The sequence below is a fragment of the Oncorhynchus tshawytscha genome, linkage group LG26, assembly GCF_018296145.1.
Source record: "Oncorhynchus tshawytscha isolate Ot180627B linkage group LG26, Otsh_v2.0, whole genome shotgun sequence".
In the NCBI taxonomy this organism is placed as follows: Eukaryota; Metazoa; Chordata; class Actinopteri; order Salmoniformes; family Salmonidae; genus Oncorhynchus; species Oncorhynchus tshawytscha.
In genome coordinates, this window is record NC_056454.1 from 15,097,133 (window position 1) to 15,123,905 (window position 26,773).

The 26,773-nt window shown below is 41.0% G+C and overlaps 1 long non-coding RNA gene across 1 annotated transcript in view; it reads right to left on the reverse strand.

The window, feature by feature from the left end:
* Positions 1–1,089: 1,089 nt before the first annotated feature.
* LOC112225251 overlaps positions 1,090–26,773 on the reverse strand; it is a 28,808-nt gene continuing 3,124 nt past the window's right edge. Inside the window, exons 3-5 of the long non-coding RNA XR_002949553.2 lie at positions 20,991–21,134; positions 19,961–20,089; positions 1,090–1,109 (exon numbers count right to left, since the gene is read on the reverse strand). This is a non-coding gene — a long non-coding RNA (uncharacterized LOC112225251). The remainder of the gene's footprint in view (positions 1,110–19,960; positions 20,090–20,990; positions 21,135–26,773) is intronic.

Here is a 26,773-nt window from a genome sequence, read left to right on the forward strand (position 1 = left end):
CCTAAAATTGCCAGCAATTACGTGCGTCAGCGGCCACCTGCCTGGCCTGAATGTCTTGCCCGTCTGCCGGGCTGCTGAGGGGGATTACTCTGAGGGGGACCGACCGGCCAGGGCCCCTGCAGCAGGTGAAATGGCCCCGCTCGTTAGTGTAATGAGCGGTCAGACCCTCATGTGCCGGGGTTCTGAAATTGGGCACGCCGCTCCCTCTGAAAGACCAGATTACCTCGCTTACTCACCCATTCTGCAAAAGGGTTCATACTCATTCTGCCCTGCACACTGAGAGTACATGACACAGGCAGCATCACTGCCTGCATCCTGCGTCACTAGCGGTGGAGGGACAGAGCAGAGCACGCAATCAAAACAGAAGCGGAACTACAGCAGTAAATACTGCCGAGCTTCCTTTTAAGTCGATATGATATACAGTGTATTTGGATGCCCTCTAATCGTACAGTCTATTCGGTTTCTCACTGCGGAAAACCGAAGAGTGTTCTGTCAAAGCACATTCCAAACATTTATTGTATTCATATACAATCTATTCTAGATTGTGGGATTGTGGGTCACCCATTGTATGGCCTCACCCAATTTCCAGAGACTGCTGTGGGTGCGAGAGCGCAGAGCGAGAGCTGTGCTGTGATTTGAGTACTACTTCAGATGAAAAGAGACTTGTGAAAACCCTTTCATTAGCCCAGCACTGTGACCCAGGGTTAGCAGCTGAATACGTAAATCTCTATTAATGATTTCTACAGCAGAATACCCCTGACCCCCGATCACTTTCAATCTCAGAAAAAGAAAGAAAAATGTGGCAGAGGGAGACCCAATGGGAAGGAACAGAAAAATACATTTTTTCCCATTGGCAGTGTGTGGGAGGGTTATTATTTGTGTTGATGCGTGCTGTGCGGGGGATGCAGTGGACATGCTGAGACACTGACTCACATATTCAGGATGGAGTTTCTTGTCGCATCCCCTCGCGGCCACCTTTTCCAGCTTCTCCATAATGGGCCTGATCATCTCCTCATCCTTCAGCCTCAGCTCCTCATGGATGATCTCAATGTCCCTCACTGGGTCCACGTTCCCCTCCACGTGGACAATGTCCTCATCTGCAAACGCACCTTTAGAGTACAGAAACAGTATAACATCACTATAACAGACTACCACACACATAATTACTTAAACCTTTGCTGTAGCTACGGAGATTCACACACACACAGTATATAGATAAATACCGGTCAAAAGTTTGGACACACCTACTCATTCAAGGGTTTTTCTTTATTTGTACTATTTTCTACATTGTAGAATAATAGTGAAGACATCAAAACTATGAAATAACACATGTGAAATCACATAGTAACCGAAAAAGTGTTAAACAAATTAAAATATATTTTATATTTGAGATTCTTCAAAGCAGCCGCCCTTTGCGTTCAGGACGGGGATGGGGACGGGGACGGGGACGGGGGGTTTAAAAAAGTTTCATTTGGTAGCCACTAGCCTATGACTGCCTCAGTCTCCTGTGTCTCAGCCGCTTGTGTTTTCTCTATGGGGCGATGTTGACTTGTAGGTACAGATACACACGCCACAGGCGGTTCAGTAGCAGTCACTTCAACAGGGAATCCAGAGGGTTCTGATTCCACCTTCTGTTGGGATTGGAAGGGTTCTACAGTGGAATCTTTAGAATCTGTAGGAGGTTCTTTAGAGGGTTCTTTCGTAGCAGCACACACACACACTGCTCTAAGGATATTGAGATATCCAAAAATGATTACATTCTCAGGGGGACAAAATAAATAAAATACTTCCACTTCAAAAAGCACAGTGGGAGATATAAGAAAACCATGCTAAATCTAACAGCCCATTCACAATACATTTGACTATTCTACACACCACATACTGTAAGCCAGCACACGTTTTGTAAGCACTACTATGACTCCTCAACTTGCAGAGTCATGGTAAATTCCTCTCACAGTTGTCGTTTCCTAACATGGAAAACATGAGCTCCTTGCCAACTTTAGTACCACAATATGTGAGTGTTGCCAAAGGCATTTCTGTTTTTTATTGTGCTGAGAAACAAAACAACTTTCTGTGCCAAAATGTAAATCTGTATGGTGTGTTGTAGCTCTGGACGAGCCTCTTCAAATGGTGAGGTGCAAACCAAACACAAACCGCCTGGATAAAAACATGTATCCATAACTTGTTACAAATGTTACTGTAAATAAGAGTACATATAAAATAGAGCCTTCCCTCTGCTACTCAATGGCCTACTTGCCATGGTATTGATGGTGATTGGATAATGAAGCACTTAACCACACAATTTAGGCAGAAACTGATGATGTCCTCCTTCTGATTCTGGAGAAGGGCTGAGGGTTCCGGACACGGGGCAGGAAGGGATGGGGGGGGACCGGGGGGCTCTGTCAGATGGGGACTGACAACCCTTTAACACCAGAGAAGGGCACCTCTCTGGCCCACTATCCACCATGTCATTAACTAGTGTCAGCACAGTGATCGTTATCATTCACCCAACTGGCAGCTGACAAGAATCACTTAAGGCTTCCTGGACATCCAGCTGATATATAAACCTGTTTTCTGAAAGTTTTACTTCTATTAAGTCACAGGTAAAACACCATGTAACTCAATACAAACACGTTTTTTCCCCTGTGTATGTTTCAGCTCATTACTTAGAAAAGAATGAAACCAGTTTTAGTTAAAAGCACTGACATCTTTAGTTGCACGTACACTTTCCATTGTCACGATAACATGAAGCGTATCATCCCCCTGTGTGGTGGCTGTCAGGACACTGAAACTCAGGTTAGAAACATTGCTGTGTTGATGAATGACGCACGCTGTGTTCGGAATCTGCGTGTTGGCGAAGACTTACTTAATTCAAAAAGCTCTCCTGGTTGAAGTGCTGACACCTCAGTGGAGAGGACTGTTGACAGTTGAGGCCCGGTGAGAAAGTTAGTCATTTGACTGATTCATGGCTGTCATACTTCTGATTCCGAACTAGTTTCAACCATGATTCATGTTGGAAATATTGATTCATGGTGCGGATGGGGTTTTAATGGGCAATAGAACACCTCTGCAGTTTCCTAAGTTCTCCTCAACCTGATTTTTAAACAAAATTCAGTGATGTGTGTTATATTTAAGCAATAAGGCACGAGGAGTTGTGGTATATGGCCAATATACCACGGCTAAGGGCTGTTCTTAAGCACAACGCAACTTGCCTATTGGCCATATACCACTAAACCCTGAGGTGCCTTATTGCTATTCTAAACTGGTTGCCAATGTAATTAGAGCAGTAAAAATAAATGTTTTGTCGTACCCGTGGTACACGGTCTGATATACCACCGCTGTCAGCCAATCAACATTAAGGGATCAAGCCACTCAGTTTAGAATTGCCAGGTCGCAGTTGTAAATGAAAATTTGTTCTCAACTGGCCTACCTGGTTAAATAAAGGTGACGTTTTTTAAATAAAAAAAAATGAGTAATAGGAATCTTATAGTTATTGTCTATCTGGTTTATATAAACATAAACATAAACATTTGTCAGTTCACTTAAGAAAACAGTATGAAACAAGAATTTCATACTCTCTTTGGTAGACTTAATCAAGATTCCATCCACCCATCCACCCAGAATCCTCTCTATATCCAGATTATGGCCCAGCTGCAAGGACCATCACACTCCACTCCCTACTCCCCACCCTTCCCCTGGTAAGGGACAGTCCTGCACACAAAAAAAGGATGGGTTAAAAACAACCCAATTTGGGTAAATATTGGACAGAACACAAGTTGATGCTGGGTTATTGAGCTATGATCAACCGGGTCAGATCAGAAGACTGGAGGCGTGGTTTAGTAGGGGTGTGGCTTTCAAATAGTGATTTTTGGCCACCCACGAGAGTAAATGTAATTCCGGTTAATCTGTTCTGTTGTCAACACATGCTAAGATTGAGCATTGACACTTTTCTATCTTTAATAATGCTTACACAAGAGTATGAGTTTCATAAGTGCCTATGCATATCCCAATGTTGGGATGATTACCACTTTGTGATATTTAAATAATAATACTACACATTTTATATTAAGGTATGAAATGTGCAGAAATATGGAAGGAACATTTTAATTTGCAGTGTACAAATTTAACATGAATGACATTTACTCTCACGGGTGACTAAAAATAACTATCTAAAGCCCATTTTTGGATTACTTAAACATGGGATAATTTAACGATCAGTCGGGTTTTTATTCACTTTCATGCTGGGTATTTTTTAAATGTAATTCATAAGTAAATAAGTAATTTCACTTTTTTAAAAACGTAATTCATAGTTCATTTTTAGGAGGAGTGGGGTGTGGCTTACATATAGGTAGTTTTGGCCACTTGTGAGAGTAAATGTCATTCCTGTTCATCATGTTGTTTGTACACTGCAAACTTAAATTTCCCCTCAATATTTTTGCACATTACACATTTTAATGATATTATTATTTAAATATCACAATAAAATGGTAACTATCCCAACATTGGGATACACATAGGCACTTTAAGAACTCAACTTGTGTAAGCCTCAATTGGCTACAAAAGTGTGTTGACAATTCAACAGAACAGATAAACTGAGATTACATTTACTCTCACGGGTGGCCAAAAATAACTATCTGAAAGCCACACCCCTACTAAGCCCCGCTCCTGATCTGACCCGGTGGATCACAGCTCAATAACTCAGCATCAACAACCCAACTTAAAAAAACAATGGATTGTTTGTGACCTAACTAGCTAGGTCAAAACAACCCCATGTGTGTTCTGTCCACTATTTACCCAGCTATGTGTTGTTTTTAACCCAGCATTTTTTTTGTGTGTGTTCCAGACTCCCTACTGTGCAGGGAATATCAAATCTCTGACTGACCAACAACACCCCTGCTCATCACTGGGAGTCTGAAAGTGGGAAAAAAATGAAACAATCAAGAGAAAGAGAAACAATCAGCAAATCCATTCTGTATGGGCTTGTTACACTGGCTTCTTCTGGCCCCTGACATTACACAACAGTATGTGGATTTTTTTCAAATAAAACTAGCAATCTGCAACTGCTTACATCACCATTCAATCATTTTGAACTGTGTGATAGCGTGATGAGATCGACAACAAAATTACAGACGAACATGAAATCAAACTTTCCAGTCTCATTCAAGTCAACAGAAGCTCTACACTTTGGTGCAAGCTGCCATGATCATGCGCGTCGTCGTGCTCATGGTAAAATGAACTTATCCAATTACTCTTTGCCTAATCAGGCTGTTTTGGTTCCTCTCCTCTTCCAGAGGTACTCCACAGTATAAACAGTTCACTTACGCCACACAGAAAGGGGCTAATCAGTGGAATTATTGTTTTGCTGCTCCAATTTGCCAGCTCCCAGATCTACACTGATTAGAATGAAAATGTGCTATTGTGTGCACGGTCCCTCCATGAACTTAAAGTGAAAATAATGCAATGTGAATCATTTGTGAGAGGCACAAATGTGCATACTGACAAGGGATTCTGATTTTTTTTTTTCAGGGGGGCAGATAAAACAATAGTGTTTGTGAGGTTTTATTGTTCTATAGGATACATCTATAATATCCATTTGGTGGTTACCTAATACATTGTTGGAAAGGCTTTACATAAGTGATATAACTAATTATAATAGCAATATTTTGATACTGTTAATCATTTAAATGAAAGCCCTCACAGCAAAAGGACAAATACTATATCAAGAAAAAGCTATATTAAACCAAAGAGCATAATACTAACTCACTATTTAAACACACAGAATTCATAAATGGATTGTGAATTTGGCTAATATTTGACTATCATCACTGCAAAAGAAAGAAGCTCCTCTGTCCTTCTAAGTTTAAGAACAGCTGATCCAGTACCCCTTCGGTGATCTAAGACAGTCTTTACTGAACACTACATTGCAAAGTAATTTACTTTCATTTCCTCTAATTTCACATTTACATCACACCAGGCCCATTCAGGCCTTAGTAAGTGGGCTTCTATCTATGTATGAGGAGAAAAAGAGAAGAAGAAAAACAAAACAGGAGGGAAATCTCCACAATTAGGCCTTTAACGACTGGGTCTGGGTAGGCCTCTGTGAAGACAGCACTTATGAGACTGCGGCGCCACACAAAGCCACAAGCAAGACTGTAAAAAAAAAAAGAGGGGGGTCTGGTTTTCAGGAGTCAAGCTTATCTTGCAATTAGCGTTTTACTACTTCATTTCAAATACTGTATGTTTTGAAGAGACCATTACCAGGTGTGCCTTTATTGACGGAACAAAGGGCTTTATCTTCTCAGGGCTTGTGGCTCAACACTGCCCTGACCAGAGGACGGCCGAGAGGAGGGGAGTCTGGGGAAGCCTTGCCTCAACATAGTCATGGGATAGGACCAGGGCTCTAAAAGTGCGACTAATTTGGTTGCATATGCAACAAAATATTTTGCTGTGCGACCAGGAGTTTTATTTTGGGAGCACTGTGTGACTACGAAAAAAATCTCCCAGATAATAATTGGTGTAATGATTAGGCTACGCTGTACCTTTGTTTCCGAGGGCCCTGGAGAAACTAGCGAGTGCAGATTCGTTAGCGCCATGGTTGCACCATGACTACAGAGAAAACGGCTTGCTTCTGGCCCAACCAGTCAGGTCAAAAGATCTGACTCAGACCAGTGCAACATTTCTATCTTCCTATTGCGAGTCTCCGGGACCACATTTTACATTCATAAACCATGTCGTGGAACGTTCTAAAACTACTTGCCCGTCGACATCGTTAACCATTTGTCTCACATTCGTTTAGTGATGTTACCTCATTGGCTGGCTAGCTAACAAACCTGGTGACTTTACCAGTATATCCAAACATTTGGGGGCACTGAAAAAAAGGAAATGGGATAGCTTCTTCGGGTTAGCAATGATCGTAGATAGCAATGAATGAATGACAGATCTCTTGCATGTTGTCATCACAAACCTTTCATTTTTAAAGAGACGTATGATTTTCAATGTAATGCATTGATATAGGAAAATTGTGCTTTTACACAATGTAGAAACCTAATATTCCACATGACAGGTATTCATATCAACATTTTAGCTTTAAGTTATAATGACTGAGGAGGCGGTGTTTGGAGGATATATTGGCATGGGTGTTCTCGAGGGCCGGCAAACCGTTCCAATATATCCGCCAAAAACCGCCTTCAAGAGCATTATCACTTTTATACAACGGGTTACCAACATATTCAAATAATGATTGACATATTTTAATTAAAAACGTTATTTTGATGAATTTATTCATCGTATTACATCCTTCCACAAGATATAGTCCTGACACAAATCTAGGGTTGCTACCCAAGCCAGCTGGTCGTTCGTTCTATCGGTTCTGTTGCTAGAGACGCGACCCAGTCGTTCAGTCTTTTTGTTCTGTATCTATGGACGCGAACCAGTCGTTCGTTCTAAATGTTCCATTGTCATACTGGCTGGCAACGTTCTTATCCCTTGCTTGCTAGCTAGCCAACTTCGGCTAATTTACAGTCACATAAAAAAAGGCTTACAGAATAACAGTAAAGTAGCTGCATTTGCATTTTTTAAAGCTGTTTCTAGGGACATTTATTTGGATACATCCATAACAATGATCTAATGAGGCATGATCTCGCCTGGCATAGAAAATGTGCTCACTCATCAGGACACTGTTGTTCAGAGGTGCTAGCCAACAACACAGCTAACACAATTTCTTCAAACTGAAGCTGGAAAGACTGCAAACTAACTGCACTTCATTTCGTTTGACCTTTTTTGAATTGACATTTCTTTGTATATATCCATAAAAATGATGCCAGCTGATACATGATTTCGACTGGCTGAGAAACGCTGCCTGTCTGTCTCCTGGAGATCAGACAGCAAGGTTTATACACATTGAAAACTAAATGTTACTCTAAAAGAAATGTGAGATAATGTCTAGACGCTTTTTATAGTGGAGATCAAATGTATAAATTGCTTGGCTGGGTTGATGAGACAGTGGATTGCGCATTCAGGATTAGACCCACCCATTGTACAATTTATAATAAACAAATGTATTTACAGTCTTACATATTAGTTTCTAGGGCAAAACATGTGCTTCAAAAGTAGCTTGAATTAATATAGGCTGTATCTCAATCAATTTAAAACATCTTATTTTCTGGTGCTCCTAAATTTAATGTTGTGCTCTTAACTTTTTCAAGCTATTTTTTTTTTTTTTAGAGCCCTGGATATGTTAGAGCACCAGTGCGAGCACCAGTGGGAGCTAAGGACCGTAGGCTCTGTTGCTCTGTTTCCCTTTTTCTATTCCTTTCTATTAGATGCTCTTATTCAGAGCGACTTAGCTGGTGCATACATTTAGTGAGTGCATACATTTAATGAGTGCATACATGAGTACTTTTTCATACTGGGCCCTTGTGGGAATCGAACCCACAACCCTAGCATCGCAAGGGCCATGTTCTACCGACTGAGCGTCTAACATGCTCTGCCTTCTCTTTTCTTAACACGTCTCAATAGATTGACTCTGCCTTTTTACAGCATCGGCAATGTAGAGTTCCATTCCCATAGTGAAATTAATAAAGTTCACAGACATGAAGAAGTACAAATAGGTATCAAATCAAATCAAACATTATTTGTCACATGCGCCAAATACAAGTCTAGCCCTTACCGTGAAATGCTTACTTACAGGCCCTCAATCGACAATGCAGTTCAAGAAAGAAAACATTTACCAAATAAACCAAAGTAAAAAATAAGTAACAACAATAACGAGGCTCTATACATGGGGTACCGGTACCGAGTCAATGTGCAGGGGTAAATGTTAATCGAGGTGGCGAGCAAAAGGTTTGTTACATCTCTTGTTCAAATCATTTGGGACTGTCGTGGGCTCATTGTTTTTGTTGTTTTTCACCTTTTTTCCCCTCTGGGGTGCTGACATGTGAGCTTTCAATGAACCAAGGTGACAACTGTTTCAAGAGGCCATATATATTCCGTTTGTAGAGGTGAAACGCTTGAAAACATGCAGCTAGTTTGAGGGGCTGATGTCATTACTTTTCGGGTCAAGTACAAAGACAAGGAGAGACAGGAAACAGATCAATACTGATCAAACGGACTCCTCTGATGTTGCTACCTGGAGAGGCTATGTGGTCAACATAATTCAGTCAAATTACAGTATTCACTGGCTGCTAATTTCCTGTGCATGTTTTCACATGCGAGAGGGGGAAGAGCACATCTGAAGCGCTTGCATTCCTGGCCCAGCTTTTAAGATGTTCTATACAAACCTAGTACCGCAATTCTCCTGGTATTCAGAGCAGTAGAAGCTACTTTATGGGCCTGTCAGGAAAAGCACATTATGGCCACCTTCCCTGCATCAAAACACCTCCAACGCAGACATGACTCTTTATGTTGATTCTGGGAATATCTTTGTATAGATATATATCATGAAACAAGGTGATAGCAGACTTTCATGTCGGACTCATCTTCCTTCTTTTAGGTTATTTAGTTTCTCAACAGAGAGCATAAACGGAAAATGCATCTGTATCTTACCTTTTTTGTTTGTTAAGGATATCAGAAATGTTATGTTGGTATATAAGTACGTCCTATTTTTTCCGACAAAGATCCCATGTTTCAGAATTGATTGTCACACAATGACATTGTTTCGTCCTATGAATATTAGTCGGCTACCTCATAAGGTATCTCCCATTCCAATTTAAACTCAAGCCAATTGTAGTACTTCCAACCAAACTGATGTATCAAATGTGGTAGCCTTTCAGCAAATATTTTTTTGCCACTGAAAATGGGTACCAAAGTAAAGAGCTGACATCTGACTGGGAAGATAACCTCTCAGTCTAGTTGGTTATTTATGCAGCTGAAGAATGAATGTACTGGGGAGGCTCCAGATTTCATTAACTTTGATAGACAATAATGGTGTTCATTCCCTTTTCATTTAAGTCTCCTCTGTCGTTTTTTTCAAGCCAGTGGGTCTGAGGGTGCCTTGATTGAAAGGAACCATCATATGCACATCACTGTTGTCCCCCATCATTCAGAGAACAAACCTTTTTAGATCCTTAACTACCATAGCGGTGCTGATTGCACAGGCACCAGCAATTTCCTAACCAACCGCCACCTGAACAATGATGTGTACGGCTTTCAGACCCTCCAGCCTTTCAACGGTGAATCATTTCACAGTTTGGAACGAGATCTCCATAGCAACTCCTCTTTGAGGGGTTTTAGAATCAACATCCAATAATTCTATGATCATCGGGCCCAGCCATTCCAAATGCTTCTTTTCACAGTGGACAGGGAAGGGGGGCAGGAGGAGGAAGCAGACAAATTCTACAGTCTATTTCAGGCCATTCATCCAGCAGCCCCATTAGAATTCAAAATATTTCGACCTTCAATCACCAAGCATGTTATCTGGAGCTGCTGTGATCTCCAGTCAAGATGGGTAGACGTTTTAGTCTAGTCAGCCACGATGAGTGGAGGTTGACAAAAACTCATTCATTCTGGCAGAATCAAAATGCTCTTTTAAACGGCGTGACAGTATATCTCAACACAGCCCACAAACAACAAGGAGGATTCTGTTCTTCCCAAGTAAAACAGAGCAAAATGCTGTGCATCCGCTCTGTGTCTCCAGGAAATGACATCACTCTGTAAAACAGCAGACCGTATAAATGCAGGGGCTCACAACAACACACCGACTGCATTTCTAAAATAAATTATTGTGCTAGTGCATAAAAACAAAGTAACTTAACACATCATTTATTTGCTCTGCAGATTAAACACAGTTCTGGAAAGTATGTAATCCTTTGATATCTGTAGAACACTTGGAAATGGAACTGGGTTTAATTCCATTTCAGGTACTATTTCTCTTAATACTGGAAATAGTTTGGAGTATGACTACTCTAACGACTACTGAATACACATCCACTTGTATTATAACTGCTCAATAAAGTTGTGACAAATGCTCATACATACAAAACACGAGTCTAGTTTGACATGAAGTGCCTCTCCAGCCATGTAAACAAAGACACAACACAACCACTTCCGGTCTGTGCATTTTGTGGCTTACCCACTAAACAGTCATGTTTGTGAATGCAGTGTGACCAGCTACGAGGACACTTACAGGGTGCTGTCAATTCATTATGCTTTCATCACGGTCGTTTCCTTTCCATCATAAACAGTATTTTACAATACCAGTGGATGATTTTGTCAGGCAGTCATTACCCAGGGAACATAGACACAAGTAGTGCCTAAATGTCAGAAGTAGGGAATATCGTTTTTTTTTTAAATTGGAGAAATAACAGGGTGAGTTGTCATCCCCAGAGGTTCCTGTTTACAACATCTCTGTGAGTCACATGATCCCCCTCCATACCAACACCAGAGGGGCCTCCACAGGAAAGCCAGCGTACAGTCTCATACCCAGACCCCTTTGCCGTCATTTGGCAGAAAATCAATGTAATGGGCAAATATGACCAGTATCTGGGTTGTTGACATTTTTCTTTTTCTTAAATTCAAATGAACATTTTCTTAAATTCAGAGTTTCAAGTTCAATGTTTTTATTAATCAAATTCAATACTTTCTCAATATTTCCTCATGTAAGGTATAGTAATGGCATGCTAAGCCTGTTTCTGCTGGTTTAAGGAGAATCTTGTTTAAACGCAGTAGTAAGCAGGTGTTCAAGGCATTCAATTAAAGTGAGAAGAGTGTGAGCCAAGAAAAACTGATACTTTCCAATTGATTGACCAAATCCAGTCTTTGTGGATGAATGTAGTACAGTTTATACTGCTGCTATGGCTACGCACATTGAGAAAGACAAACACATGGATGAGAATGACTCACACCTATGTACCGTATCAGACTCTGGTAACAGACTATTCATAAGCATACGATTTCTGATACTGCCTTCGACCTGCTCACGCAACGACTAGGGACTAGTCTGTGAGCATCCTCTTTCTTCAATAAATAGCTGGAGATGAAACCAATGTGAATGAGACCACGTGGGGAAGCACGCTTGCTGGTAAGGGACACAGGAGACTCAGTAGAGTCGGTGAGCAGGAACGAGTTTGTCTGTGTGTCTGTGTCTCAGGAAGAGGATCCAACAGTGTTCCAGTGACTGCAGAAGCACTCGGAGCACTTACCCTTCAAACTACTCCCTTATGAAATCTGGGCATTTAATAGAACCAGCTTTCAGGATGCCATAATGCCACTTAATAGTTTTTGGAAGGTTTCGTTAAAAGCAAATCCACTGTTTATACAGGCTTTTCAAAACCATTAAGGGTTGAAAAAGATTCATAACATGCAGACTACTGGGAGAATTGAGCAACTACGTCTGACTTGACATCAAAGTTCCCACGCCAGGCTGAAAAGCCTGTTTGACCACTGCCTGGCTTCGATAAGTCTGGCTAAGGTATGTAAAGTTGGAGGAGGGTGCACTTTTTAAAACAGTGTTCCACAACTGGCGGCCCACGGGCCGCGTTTGGCCTGTGGGTAGGTTAATTTGGCCCCCCCAAGTTTTCTGAGCAATTTTTGGGGGAGAATTTTCATTGTTGGACATAAAAGACCACTCCAAGTTATTTAAATTTTGGAAATCAGTTCCCAAGTATTACAATGCATAATAGAGAGACACGTGATCGTAAAAAAGTAGGCAAGGTTTGAAATGGTTATGTTTTAGTCAAATATTGCATCTGTTTGGGATTCTTGTCACTGCCAGAGGAGATTCTCTTGATCAACTTGGAGTCTACAAATGATTTGTAATTACTTTCTGGCCCCTCGAACATCTGCTCAAGAAAGAAATGGCCCGTGGCTGAATCTAGTTGATGATCCCCGGTTTAGAACATAACCATGCACATCAATATACCAACAAGTTAATGATAAAGACATTTTAAAACTGCAATGTTTCACTATTAAAGGAAAACACAATTTAAATGTATGTTTTCCAGAATCTTCAGACTAACAACAGAGGCAGTGTAGTTAAATCAACCTGGATTTCTATAGCAACCTGCAGCTGTTGGGCTGGAAAAGTGATGAATTTCAATTTAGACAATATCAACTGCAATTATACTTTACTTCTTATAGAGTAGAGTCGAGTGTTTGTAGAGCTGAAGCTGAAACAAGGAAGTGGTCTACACTGTCCAAGATCTAGCATCCTTCCTCTAAGTTCTGATAATATAGGGACAAATCACTACTGACAAGATTGTGTCATTTAAACAAAATGAGAAAAATGTCAAAAATGTATTGTCTTGCGTAGTTTAGTCCCTCGTTTCCAATGGAAACAATTGCATATAGGCCTACATTCACAAAGGGTTTCCATAATGGCAATTGGGAATAAACCAAAAGTGAAAAAAGTTCAGTTTTACTGGCTGGTCTACTGTAGAGCATGGCTGAGATTTCCAAACCTCCCCCACTTCATTTGATCAGGTTCAGGTCAACCAGTCAGGCACAGGTACATGCACTAACAAGCACACTATTGACACTCACTTAGGTTGAGCGCTAGCTCTGCCACAGAGAAGCAGACTTTTGTAGGATGTTTTATAGAAGCCCGTTTCTAATTTTCAGACACAAACATGCCGTTCCAGGCAAGAAAAATTGTGCTCGCCTCCAACCGTATAATCAAGCAATATAAAAGAAGTGCCTGGAATACTGCATCCTATACTGCCTGACACCAGATAAAACATTTATATAATTGCAAAACAAAACCAGCAACATTTAATGGTTAACTTGTGGAACATACAGCTTAGTCTCTAAGGAGTCCACAGAGGGACAACAATGGTGTCAAAACAGATCGTCGTAAAAGAGTACAGTAAAAGCACCAGCATCCTCTCATCCTCATTTAGAAAGTCTGTTTTCTACATACAGACATAAAAGAGCTGGTTTTGGTTTGAGGATCTGCTTCATTTTATTTCTGTCACTATAAAAAAAAAAGCGAGCACATACAGTTGAAGTCGGAAGTTTACATACACCTTAGCCAAATACATGAACGTTTTTCCACAATTCCTGACGTTTAATCCTAGTTTAAAAAAAATCCTGTCTTAGGTCAGTTAGAATCACCACTTTATTTTAAGAATGTGAAATGTCAGAGTAATAGTAGAGAGAATTATTTATTTCATCTTTTATTTCTTTCATCACATTTCCAGTGGGTCAGAAGTTTACATACACTCAATTAGTATTTGGTAGCATTGCCTGTAAATTGTTTAACTTGGGTCAAACATTTCAGGTAGCCTTCCACAACCTTCCCACAATAAGTTGGGTGAAATTTGACCCATTCCTCCTGACAGAGCTGGTGTAACTGAGTCAGGTTTGTAGGCCTTCTTGCTCACACACACTTTTTCAGTTCTTCCCACAAATGTTCTATAGGATTGAGGTCAGGGCTTTGTGATGACCACTCCAATACCTTGACTTTGTTGTCCTTAAGACATTTTAAAACAGCTTTGGAAGTATGCTTGGGGTCATTGTCCATTTGGAAGACCCATTTGTGACCAAGCTTTAACTTCCTGTCTGATGTCTTGAGATGTTGCTTCAATATATCCACAACATTTTCCTCTCTCATGATGCCATCTATTTTGTGTAGTGTACCAGTCCCTCCTGCAGCAAAGCATCCCCACAACATGATGCTGCCACCCCGTGCTTCACAGTTAGGATGGTGTTCTTCGGCTTGCAAGCCTCCCCCTTTTCCCTCCAAACATAATGATGGTCATTATGGCCAAAACAGTTCTATTTTTGTTTCATCAGACCAGAGGACATTTCTCCAAAAAGTACGATCTTTGTCCCCATGTGCAGTTGCAAACCGTAGTCTGGCTTTTTTATGGCGGTTTTGGAGCAGTGGCTTCTTCCTTGCTGAGTGGCCTATCAGGTTATGTCGATATAGGACTCATTTTACTGTGGATATAGATACTTTAGTACCTGTTTCCTCCAGCAGCTTCACAAGGTCATTTGCTGTTGTTCTGGGATTGATTTGCACTTTTCGCACCAAAGTACGTTCATCTCTAAGGGACAGAATGGGTCTCCATCCTGAGCGGTATGACGGCTGAGTGGTCCCATGGTGTTTATACTTGCGTACCATTGTTTGTACAGATAAATGTGGTACCTTGCTCCCAAGGATGAACCAGACTTGTCAAGGTCTCCAATTTTTTTGGTTTGAGGTCTTGGCTGATTTCTTTTTTATTTTTCCCATGATGTCAAGCAAAGAGTTTGAAGGTAGCCCTTGAAATACATCCACAGGTATACCTCCAATTGACTCAAATGATGTCAATTAACCTATCAGAAGCTTCTAATGCCATAACATAATCTTCTGGAATTTTCCAAGCTGTTTAAAGGCACAGTCAACTTAGTGAATGTAAACTTCTGACCCACTGGAACTGTGATACAGTGAATTATAAGTGAAATAATCTGTCTGTAAACAAATGTTGGAAAAATTACTTGTGTCATACACAAAGTAGATGTCCTAACCGACTTGCCAAAACTATAGTTTGTTAACAAGAAGTTTGTGGAGTGGTTGAAAAACAAGTTTTAATGACTCCAACCTAAGTGTATGTAAACTTCAGATTTCAACTGTACATACATTGTTAACAAACTATAGCTTTAAGTCGATTAGGACATCTACTTTGTGCATGACATAAGTAATTTTTCCAATAATTGTTTACAGACAGATTATTTCACTTATAATTCACTGTAATTCACTGAGTTCCCCTAATTTTTATGCAGATAAATAACTTTTTAGGGATAGTGAAACTATTCCGTGAAAGCTGAAAGGCCATTTCTGTAACACGGGTGCAATTCAGCATTGTTGCTTTCCGTTTATCATGCCCACTAACTGCCTTTGTATTCTCAGTAAATACACAGATGTGAGTGCATCAGCAGAACAACCCCCACAAAATACTTCTCACTTGTCTGGCTCACTGTGGCAGCATAGAAATTACTTATAGGTCTCCCTCTGCCTGAAGTTCTTTTGTGCCTCTGACATCATCTTTGTCTTACACAATTAAAGTGTTACACGCTAGAATAATTTAAATTGCTGCTACTAAAATGGAGATGGAGGCTCGTATAAAAATAGCCGAATTTGTTTACTGATTGTATGCAGCTATTGACTTTCCCATTTTGTGAAAAGAGCTCTGATTAGTGACTGGGCTGTGGCAGGCAGAGTGGCCAAATGGACAGGGTTACAATACAGGCCATTTTCCTAATTGTTCCCAAGTTCTCTCTGCAAGGGATTACTATGTGGACAGTATAAGTGTGTCATTTCATTTCTGAGGCCATTTTCCAATAGCCTTTCAACTGACTCCTTGCGACAGACTGAGACTGCATGTCTAGAACTACCTCAAGACTCTGATGATTATCTCAAATGTGTTGCTTATGACATTTTCATATTTGAGCACATCCATGGAACAGTTATCCCACCGCTGTATGGAACAGTTATCCCACCGCTGTATGGAACAGTTATCCCACCGCTGTATGGAACCTGTATGGAACACCCTGTATGGAACTGTATGGAACAGTTATCCCACCGCTGTATGGAACAGTTATCCTGTATGGAACACCGCTGTATGGAACAGTTATCCCACCGCTGTATGGGAACAGTTATCCCACCGCTGTATGGAACAGTTATCCCACCGCTGGAACAGTTATCCCACCGCTGTATGGAACAGTTATCCACCGCTGTATGGAACAGTTATCCCACCGCTGTATGGAACAGTTATCCCACCGCTGTATGGAACAGTTATCCCACCGCTGTATGGAACAGTTATCCACCGCTGTATGGAACAGTTATCCCACCGCTGTATGGAACAGTTATCACACCGCTGTATGGAACAGTTATCCCACCGCTGTATGGAACAGTTATCCCACCGCTGTATGGAACAGTTGGAACAGTTATCCCACCGCTGTATGGAACAGTTATCCCACCGCTGTATGGAACAGTTACACCGCTGTTGGAACAGTTATCCCACCGCTGTATGGAGTTACAGTTATGGAACCCACCGCTGTATGGAACAGTTATCCCACCGCTGTATGGAACCACGCTGTATGGAACAGTTATCCCACCGCTGTATGGAACAGTTATCCACCGCTGTATGGAACAGTTACAGTTATGGAACCCACCGCTGTATGGAACAGTTATCCCACCGCTGTATGGAACAGTTATCCCACCGCTGTATGGAACAGTTATCCCACCGCTGTATGGAACAGTTATCCCACCGCTGTATGGAACAGTTATCCCACCGCTGTATGGAACAGTTATCCCACCGCTGTATGGAACAGTTATCACCGCTGTATGGAACAGTTATCCCACCGCTGTATGGAACAGTTATCACACCGCTGTATGGAACAGTTATCCCACCGCTGTATGGAACAGTTATCACACCGCTGTATGGAACAGTTATCACACCGCTGTATGGAACAGTTATCACACTGTTGTTTGTCCTCTACATGGCTATTCTTTTTTTCCTGTGATTAAGAAGCCTGTCAGGAAGGGATTCGTTTTCTCTTCTCAAATATACAGAAGCACGTCAAATTGCACCCTCCTTTCCTTGTAAACAAACCATTGAAATATACTGTACAGTATCCAGTGGAGGTTACGGGATGACTTCCACGAAAGGGTATGTTGGGTATGGAAGGACATCGTTTCCTTAGACAATTGGTCTGAGATGAGGTTGTCTGCTTTTGTTGATGCAATGGAGGACCACCCACTGTAGGACCAACCACAACTAAGCTTCAGCAATGATTTACTCCGTAGGAGCAAGTAATGCAAGGTGAGATTTACCTACAGAGGATATGTTGTAACTGTCAATTTTGTCAACTGTCTCTGTGAAACCGCTGTTCTTGTGAGGTTGCACTGTTTATAACAGGTATTATGTTAACTTACATGTACTATATTGACGTTATATCACTACTAAAATGTGTGATATTCAGTTTAAAGATACAGGTAGGCTTCCTGTGATGCTGTGCTGTCCCCTGTCTGTGGTTGCTTCAGGGAGAAGCAGCCATGTTAATATTGGTCGTGTTCACTGGTTCCAGTCTAGGGGCCAATAGAGCATTGCCACTTCAAGCCATATCTCACAAGACACCGTTTAGAAAACATGCTTCCATTTTGCTGTGCGACTCAGGTGTTTTAAAAAGCTATTTGACTTTATGTCATCCGTTAGACCTTCCCAGAGGCTTATATCTGTAAACCATATGCCATGGCTGTCTCAGTCACCAAATCTCAACCCAATTGAACATTTATAGGAGATTCTGCAGTGGTGCCTGAGATAGCATTTTTCCACCACCATCAACAAAACACCAAGTGATCTAATTTCTCTTGGAAGAATGGTGTCGCATTCCTCCAATAGAGTTCCAGACACTTGTATAATCTATGCACTGAAGCTGTTCTGGCTCGTGGTGGCCCAACACCCTATGAAGACACTTTATGTGGGTGTTTCCTTTATTTTGGCAGTTACCTGTATTTTCAAGATGTTGTTATATGTTTTGCGTCACTTGATATGTGCTTACAGTTGAAGTCGGAAGTTTACATACACCTTAGCCAAATACATTTAAACTCAGTTTTTCACAATAAACAATATCTTAAAGGGGAGGCTGAACCTTCTGATTTAGTCTCGGTTTCAATTCGCCTCATTAGGAAATGCGACTGAGAATGAGATTTGGGTTTTGGAGGCGTTCTTTGATGTGGGTGTCTGTCGTGTGTGTGTTCGAACATGGGAAGCATTTGTACTTTCACTCTGCCAAAACAGTTACCGTCACTCACCCTTCTATGTAACTTGAAACAGTCTAACCAGGTCTTGTGTGTGGAAGTATCCTAGACTAGCTAGCAAGCTAGCCAACTTCTTTTGCCAATTAGCTTCAGCCGGCTGGTGTGCAACCGTGGCAAAGTTGGTTTGGCTTTGGATAGCCTATCTGTGGGGCTAGTTAGGGGACCGTCAATAAATTACATGATGTAAATGGGACAATAATTTCATGTTGCACACCGTTTAGATGTTTTCAATATTTGTATATGAATTTCTACAGTTTATAATTGATTTGAGGCTTTTAAGTCATTGAAATTTGGAGCTATTGAAATGTTAAAATATTGTCCCATATACATTATGTAATTTACTGATGGTACCTAACTAGCCCCATAGGGATATCGAATGTCAAACCAAATTGACCATGGGCATTAAGATCGGTTTGCATGCAGCTGCGGTCTGAATGGATGATTACTTGGGTGCTGCCAGTTGTGGGCAGGATTGAAATAAATCTAACCTGAGGAAAACTGTTACGGTACATTTCATTCCATGACATACTATTTTTTCCTAATTATCTCGCAAATCTTCGTTTTGGACCAGACTGACTTTATGACCAAAATGATCATATTTACACTTTGTAGTCAATTTTGACACTAGAATAAAAATGTTTCTGACTCATATCAATGCCACAAAAGGAGAAGTTGCTTATTACGTTCAGTTTCTCTTTAATCGTACTGTATTTTTGCCATGCAGGCTACTTACCTTTGTTGTGCCCAACCATAATCAAACGGTGTCATTTTGGGATCAAGTTACAATAATCTGTGGTTACAGGAAGCCGCTAAAGACTTCCCTCTGAGTCTAGTTGTATTTCCCAACCTCAGAGTAGTGTGCAGTGAGTCTACCAAACCAGGCACAGGCCCTTTCATTAACTTTTCTCTGATTCCAATTCAGAGAGAAACTCCCAATAGGAATGTGAGTTTTGGGTCTGGCTTCATCTGCTCTATTCCTGAATATTGTGTTTATCTTGGAACCCAGCAGACAGAACCGTATAGGCCTCAGTAAAAAGCTCTGCCAACTGCTTTCAACAAGATTCTACAGCGAAGTATGAAGTCCATTTTCCAGTAATTGTTCTCTTTACTAGCTCATTCTGGGCGGTGCATGTACATTGGGACACATTTCTAAACAGATGAAAAGCCTGTCGGTTTAGACAGTGATATGCAGTGCGCTATAGCCTGGCAGGTGGGACTCACGTGTCGTGTGGAAGATGCCATCGCCGGCACTGATGTGGGACAGGAAGGCATTGCCCAGGCCCTGGCCAGCGTGAGCTCCCTTCACCAGTCCTGCTATGTCCACCACATTCAGGAAGGTCGGTCACCTTGCTGCAGAACAGGTAGTAGGGGTTAGGTAGTCAAAAGGAAACAGAGGTTCTATAACTCAGTTTAATGTCTAATATAACCAACAAAATACAGAAAAGGACAACGTTTGGGAGGTGAAAGTGTTCCTCAGGTTTTTACGTATGAATCAATACTGCCAGAGGAGATTGCCAGTGATCAGACTTTCTTGTTTTCAATGGAAAATATATATACGTCTTCAAAATCATGTCTGGGGCATTAGCGACCTGTCGCTGACTAATTGGTAGCCCTAGGAGCCCATGGTCCTATCAGCCCTCCCACTTAACGCAGATAAAGGAGAAATAGAAACCAAGCAGCAGCCTGTACACCAACACCGGCCCTACACCTTAATCACACTCCTACTGACAACAGAGGTATGTGCCATACCTTGATTCATCATCAGGCTCCTACACTCTGGAATATGTGGTTGGAGACACAAGAGCTGTGACTAAAGGGTGATAGGGTTTATGTCATATTAGTCCTAGCAGAGTCATAATGCGTATGTTTTTGCATTGCTCAATGCTGAACATGTTATACAGTCTCTTTCGCAACACCACCAACCCCAGAGAGACAGAGAGACATTCATTCCCTGCTGTGATTTATGACCCTCTCTCACATCAACCCAATAGGATGGTCTAACCTCGCTCATAATGATATACGATAGCCAGCCACTGACACTTAAATGTTATGGCCTCTTACTTAAAAGACAAACATAACATGGAAACCTGCAGTTATCTTTATATGTATTGTAAAGAACTGGCAACTCAATGTCAACAAAATGTTTGTGTCTTTCATGTTGCAGTAGTGTATATTTGCGGTGGCCTATAAATATTTGCCAGAGAGCCCAAGTCTGAAGTGTGAATAATACGTGAACAGTGAGACCCCATACCTGACAGGCTTGTGGAATTGGCACAGGAAATCATAGCGTTCATCTGGAATGGGCACTCGGCTTTCATTTGGGTCAATGGAGCAGAAGGGGAAATTCTCAGTTGCAGCTTGACTCTTTGTCAGCACGTTGAAAAAGGTTGACTTCCTAGAAAGAAAAACAGCAGAGAGGTCAACACATCCCAGAAACTGTTTGTGGATCCTGATGGCTTGAGGGTATGATGTTGGTTTATTCAAAGACCTCAGCAAAGCCTGCAAGGCAGGAGGAACATTTCATCTCCACTATGGGAAAGAGGTCAATCTAATATATTGAACATTTGAGCTTCCAAATCATAAATGTCCTGATTGTAAAACATTAAGCCCATTTACAAGGTCAGATAATCCCATAATAGATCAATTGTGGTTGGAATCCAGGAGAAAATGACGCTTTTGATAGATATGAGCTGTTGAACGGGATCAGCCAAACATAGCCCATGTCGTGCTCACTGAGAGATTTCTGTTCCACAGCACAAGCACCTCAAGAGTGCTTCAGGTTGCACTGACTACCCAATGAATGCAAGTGTAATAACGGCAAAGGCAGTTAAATATAATCCTGGACAGTTTTATCTTGGTCCCCTCACCTGATGCTCTCCGCATTTCAATGATTGGTTGGTTTAGACTCCAAAATCTACAAGACTCGAATTGCCTGGAGATTGCTGTGATGAAGCATGGATTCCTCACACGTCGCAGGATTGCTCCATCTGTTATCGTAGATATTTCAAGGATGTTTGAGATCATCCTCAGAAATATACAATCTGCCTATGATTTACAATGGCATATGAGGATATTAAGCGGAGCGCTTCCCCATGTCCCCAGACAAAGGGGATTGTATATAGTCAAAGAATATTTATATGACTTGACCTTAATGTTAATGAAGACCAGTGTTATTCTGCCTACAGTGGTGGACAAAAACATGTCGCTTCAATCATCTCTCATGTTTGTATTCATCAGCTCATCACAGAGCATGAGGCCAGTTGAACAGCAGTGCTTGCCGGGTAGGGTGGGGAGCAGGGTGAGGACAGGGGTCATTGTGAAGCCCCAGGCTTGCTAATGTTTCATACAGGAGAGAATATTCCCAGTGGACACACATGCTATCAGCTCTATCCCTGTACAGTGGAAATGACAAATATCATGGCAAATATCACAATGAGTGAGATGTTGCTGCTTGGCAGGCTTCAGGATTTGACAGCATGGTATCCTTTGTTGTATGTTTTTATCTGGGTAGAATCTTGTAATACCCACTCATCAATCAAAAGCCTTTTGTGGCTGTTTATTCTGATCTATTAGACTTAAGAGTCGGTTGAGATTCTGAATTATTGAATTAAATTTGGCAAATGTAATCCCAGACATTACTGGTGCAGGGTTTGCGACCTTTGGGTTCACATGCACTGTACAGTGAATGGTATACATACTCCTGCGTCCACAGTAATGAGAGCCTTATGGCATGTGGCCTGAAATGAACTAGTCCAGAGGCTCTCAAAGTGGGGTCCGTACGCGTAGGTACTGCAGGGGGTCTGCGGACAGATCTCAAAATATATATACATTTTAAAGTGGATTATTATTTATTTATATTTTATTTTAATAATATTACTAAAAACAGCAGATTAAACACATTTTTTTTGCCAAGGGATACGTGGAATAAGTTTAGAGGGTGTAATACAATACAATCTAATTTTATTCACCTACAATTTATGTTCTTAAAGGGCCAGTTTAGTCAAAAACTAGATTGTCTTGTGTTTTATATATATTTCCACACTATGAGGTTGAAAGAATACTGTGAAATTGTGAAAATTATGATAATGCCCTTTCAATTTAACAGCTGTTTTAAAACACAGCCTGAAATTTCTGCCTGTTTTGGTAGGTTGGAGTTTTGGCCAGCCTGGTGTCATCACCAGGCGGTAAAATAGTTAATAGACCAATAAGAAAGAGAGTTCCAAACCTCTCTGCAAATAAAAGCTCATTTTCAGTTTTCTGAAGTCGGACGTTTACATACACTTAGGTTGGAGTCATTAAAACTTGTTTTTCAACCACTCCACAAATTTCTTGTTAACAAACTATAGTTTTGGCAAGTCGGTTAGGACATCTACTTTGTGCATGACACAAGTCATTTTTCCAACAATTGTTTACAGACAGATTATTTCACTTATAATTCACTGTATCACAATTCCAGTGGGTCAGAATTTTACATTCACTAAGTTGACTGTGCCTATAAACAGCTTGGAAAATTCCAGAAGATGATGTCATGGCTTTAGAAGCTTCTGATAGGCTAATTGACGTCATTTGAGTCAATTGGAGGTGTACCTGTGGACATATTTCAAGGCCTACCTTCAAACTCAGTGCCTCTTTGCTTGACATCATGGGAAAATCAAAAGAAATCAGCCATGACCTCCACAAGTCTGGTTCATCCTTGGGAGCAATTTCTAAATGACTGAAGGTACCGCGTTCATCTGTACAAACAATAGTACGCAAGTATAAACACCATGGGACCACTCAGCCGTCATACAGCTCAGGAAGGAGACGCGTTCGGTCTCCTAGAGATGAACGTACTTTGGTGCGAAAAGTACAAATCAATCCCTGAAAAACAGCAAATGACCTTGTGAAAATGCTGGAGGAAATAGGTACAAAAGTATCTATATCCACAGTAAAACAAGTCCTATATCAACATTACCTGAAAGGCTACTCAGCAAGGGAGAAGCTACTGCTCCAAAACCGCCATAAAAAAATCCAGTCTATGGGTTGCAACTGCACATGGGGACAAAGATCGTACTTCTTGGAGAAATGTCCTCTGGTCTGATGAAAGAAAAATATAACTGTTTGGCCATAATGACCATCGTTATGTTTGGAGGAAAAAGAGGGAGGCTTGCATGCCGAAGAACACCATCTTAACCGTGAAGCACGGGGGTGGCAGCATCATGTTGTGAGGGTGCTTTCCTGCAGGAGGGACTGGTGCACGTCACAAAATAGATGGCATCATGAGGGAGGAATATTATGTGGATATATTGAAGCAACATCTCAAGACATCAGTCAGGAAGTTAAAGCTTGCTAGCAAATGAGTCTTCCAAATGGACAACGACCCCAAGCATACTTCCAAAGTTGTGGCAAAATGGCTTCAGGACATCAAAGTCAAGGTATTGGAGTGGCCATCACAAAGCCCCAACCTCAATCTTATAGAAAATGTGTGGGCAGAACTGAAAAAGCTTGTGCGAGCAAGGCCTACAAACCTGACTCAGTTACACCAGCTCTGTCAGGAGGAACGGGCCAAAATTCACCCAACTTATTGTAGGAAGCTTGTAGAAGGCTACCCGAAATGTTTGACCCAAGTTAAACAACTTAAAGCCAATGCTACCAAATACTAATTGAGTGTATGTAAACTTCTGACCCACTGGAAATGTGATGAAAGAAATAAAAACTGAAAGAAATCATTCTCTCTACTATTATTCTGACATTTCACATTCTTAAAATAAAGTGGTGATCCTAACTGACCTAACAGGGAATTATTACTAGGATTAAATGTCAGGAATTGTGAAAAACCGAGTTTAAATGTATTTGGCTAAGGTGCATGTAAACCTCCGACTTCAACTGTAGGTTGAAGACGACAAAGGTTAAAACAACGAGATTCTAATATCCCATAACTCTTTGCAACAATAGGACCAGCTATGCTAGTTAGCAACGGCGCCAGTAATTAGTAATGGTCCTTGTAGTTGGCAGCGGTGCTGCTCCCAGGTTTTTACCAAGACTCAGACAGTCCTGGAAACACTTTTGCTTGAAAAATTGCTCTTTGGTAAGAAGCTATTTTAGTGCATTTTTTAAAAACCATTTGAATTTAAAACAAATCACAGTAAGGTACTTAATAGTTACCCAGAAATGACTTGATTTTGAGATAAAAACGGCTGCATTGGAACTTTAACTATGGGCAACATGGGCCTGGGAGGCTCACAGGGATATTGGCATTCATAGTACTCCACCAATTATTTAAAAAAATGTAACTCAACACTTCTTGTATTCCCCCATACATGCACAGTAATTTAAGCTTTAAAACTGTCTCTCTGCCTCATGTAAGACTGTGTAGAATTACAGCATATGTGTTGAATTGCAGAGTATTATAGCTTTAAAGCTGCAACAACAAGAAAAACTCTCTGCCACTGACAAAATATCTCCAATTCCAGGCCTTTAAAATGTTCCTTCCCAGTACCTGAGACTTGGTTTGTCTATAGCCCTGCACTGCCAAAGTCTTAGTAAAACTCCTTGTATGCTATTTTTTTTAATTATCTCACTCAAGTTGTGTTCTGATTATGAGGGGGTCCCTGAAGAATTTGCTATGACCAAATGGGTTCCCGGACCCAAAATGTTTGAGAACCCCCTAGTACAGTGGTTCCTAACCAGGGGTAGTAGGATCCCTGGGGGTACTTGACGTATCCACAGGGGGTTACTTGAGAAGACTCATGAGACCATTGGCCTACTGGTAAAATACACATGAGGGGGCACTTCAGGGGTACTCTGGGCAGAGAAACATTTAGCTGGTGGTACAGTAACAGAGAAAGGAACCACTGCCCTAGTCAATGAATGAACAGAATACCTTTACACTGGCTCATGCAGACCCTATAATAAATGAAGTACTTAAAAATGCATAGTCCATGTTTGCTAAGCATTCTGCTCGAAATAAAAGATGACACTGGTAGCTTGCTAGCTGACCAATGTTTCTACATTTAAACACACACTTGTTAACATTAGGCCTAGTATGCCTACTCTACTTGAGCTGAGCTAAACTTAATTTTGTCATAGAAAATGTTTGCACACATTGGCGCATGTACATTGGAACACGTAAATACTTTTCATACGTGCCTGACTGTGTTGTCTGGCACAATGCATTTGACTTGCACCACATGCACTTTACAACTGATTTAAAACGTACAACACACCATTATAGGTTACTACAGGAGTTATTACAGGAGACTGACTACCCAAGAGTCAAGCCTATAACCAAAATGACAGTCTCTAACACAGAATACTACAGTGGCAGGGTGTGCTGGTTAGGCTGTACCTCATAACAGGGAGGGTTAAATCAATGCAAGTAAGCAGCTGGGAGATTACTACTCCTTTAACAATGTGAATCTTCTATGCTATTCCTTGCCTGGGCGCTGGTTTTCCCCTAAGGGTTATCTCCCTCCCCGATATTTTTTTCTTCTTCTTCTTCTTCTTCTGAACACGAATATGATTGTATATCAATCTGCCTGTTAAGCACCATTGCATAGTGAATTTCAGTCTTTCCCACATATTCTTTAAAAAAAAAAGCTTCCCTTGACAACCAGAAATGTACAAACATCGGATGGAAAAATGTGAAAGGCATTCAGCAATAATTACCATGCAAGGGCGGGGACGAGAAATAGGTTGAATACTGTACATTCGAAATGAATGGAGAACCATATGACATGCAGGTCTTTGCATATGCAAATAGCCTACTCACTTCGATGATCTGGGGCGTTAGTCTACAAATCATATAAAAGGAGATAGGCCTACTGAGCATCTTGATATAGATTGTACAAGATAAAAATAACACGGGTTTATGAGAAAATAACGTTTTCTACATAAAAATGAAGTAGGCTACCACCAGTATGACCCAAAACACCACCATCTTTATCTGCTTGTAGGCTACTTAAAAAATAAATTAAAAATCCCTTTTTAAATTAATAAAATAACTTTCATACACCTGTTTTACGATAATTATATAAACGATCATGTAAAACTACT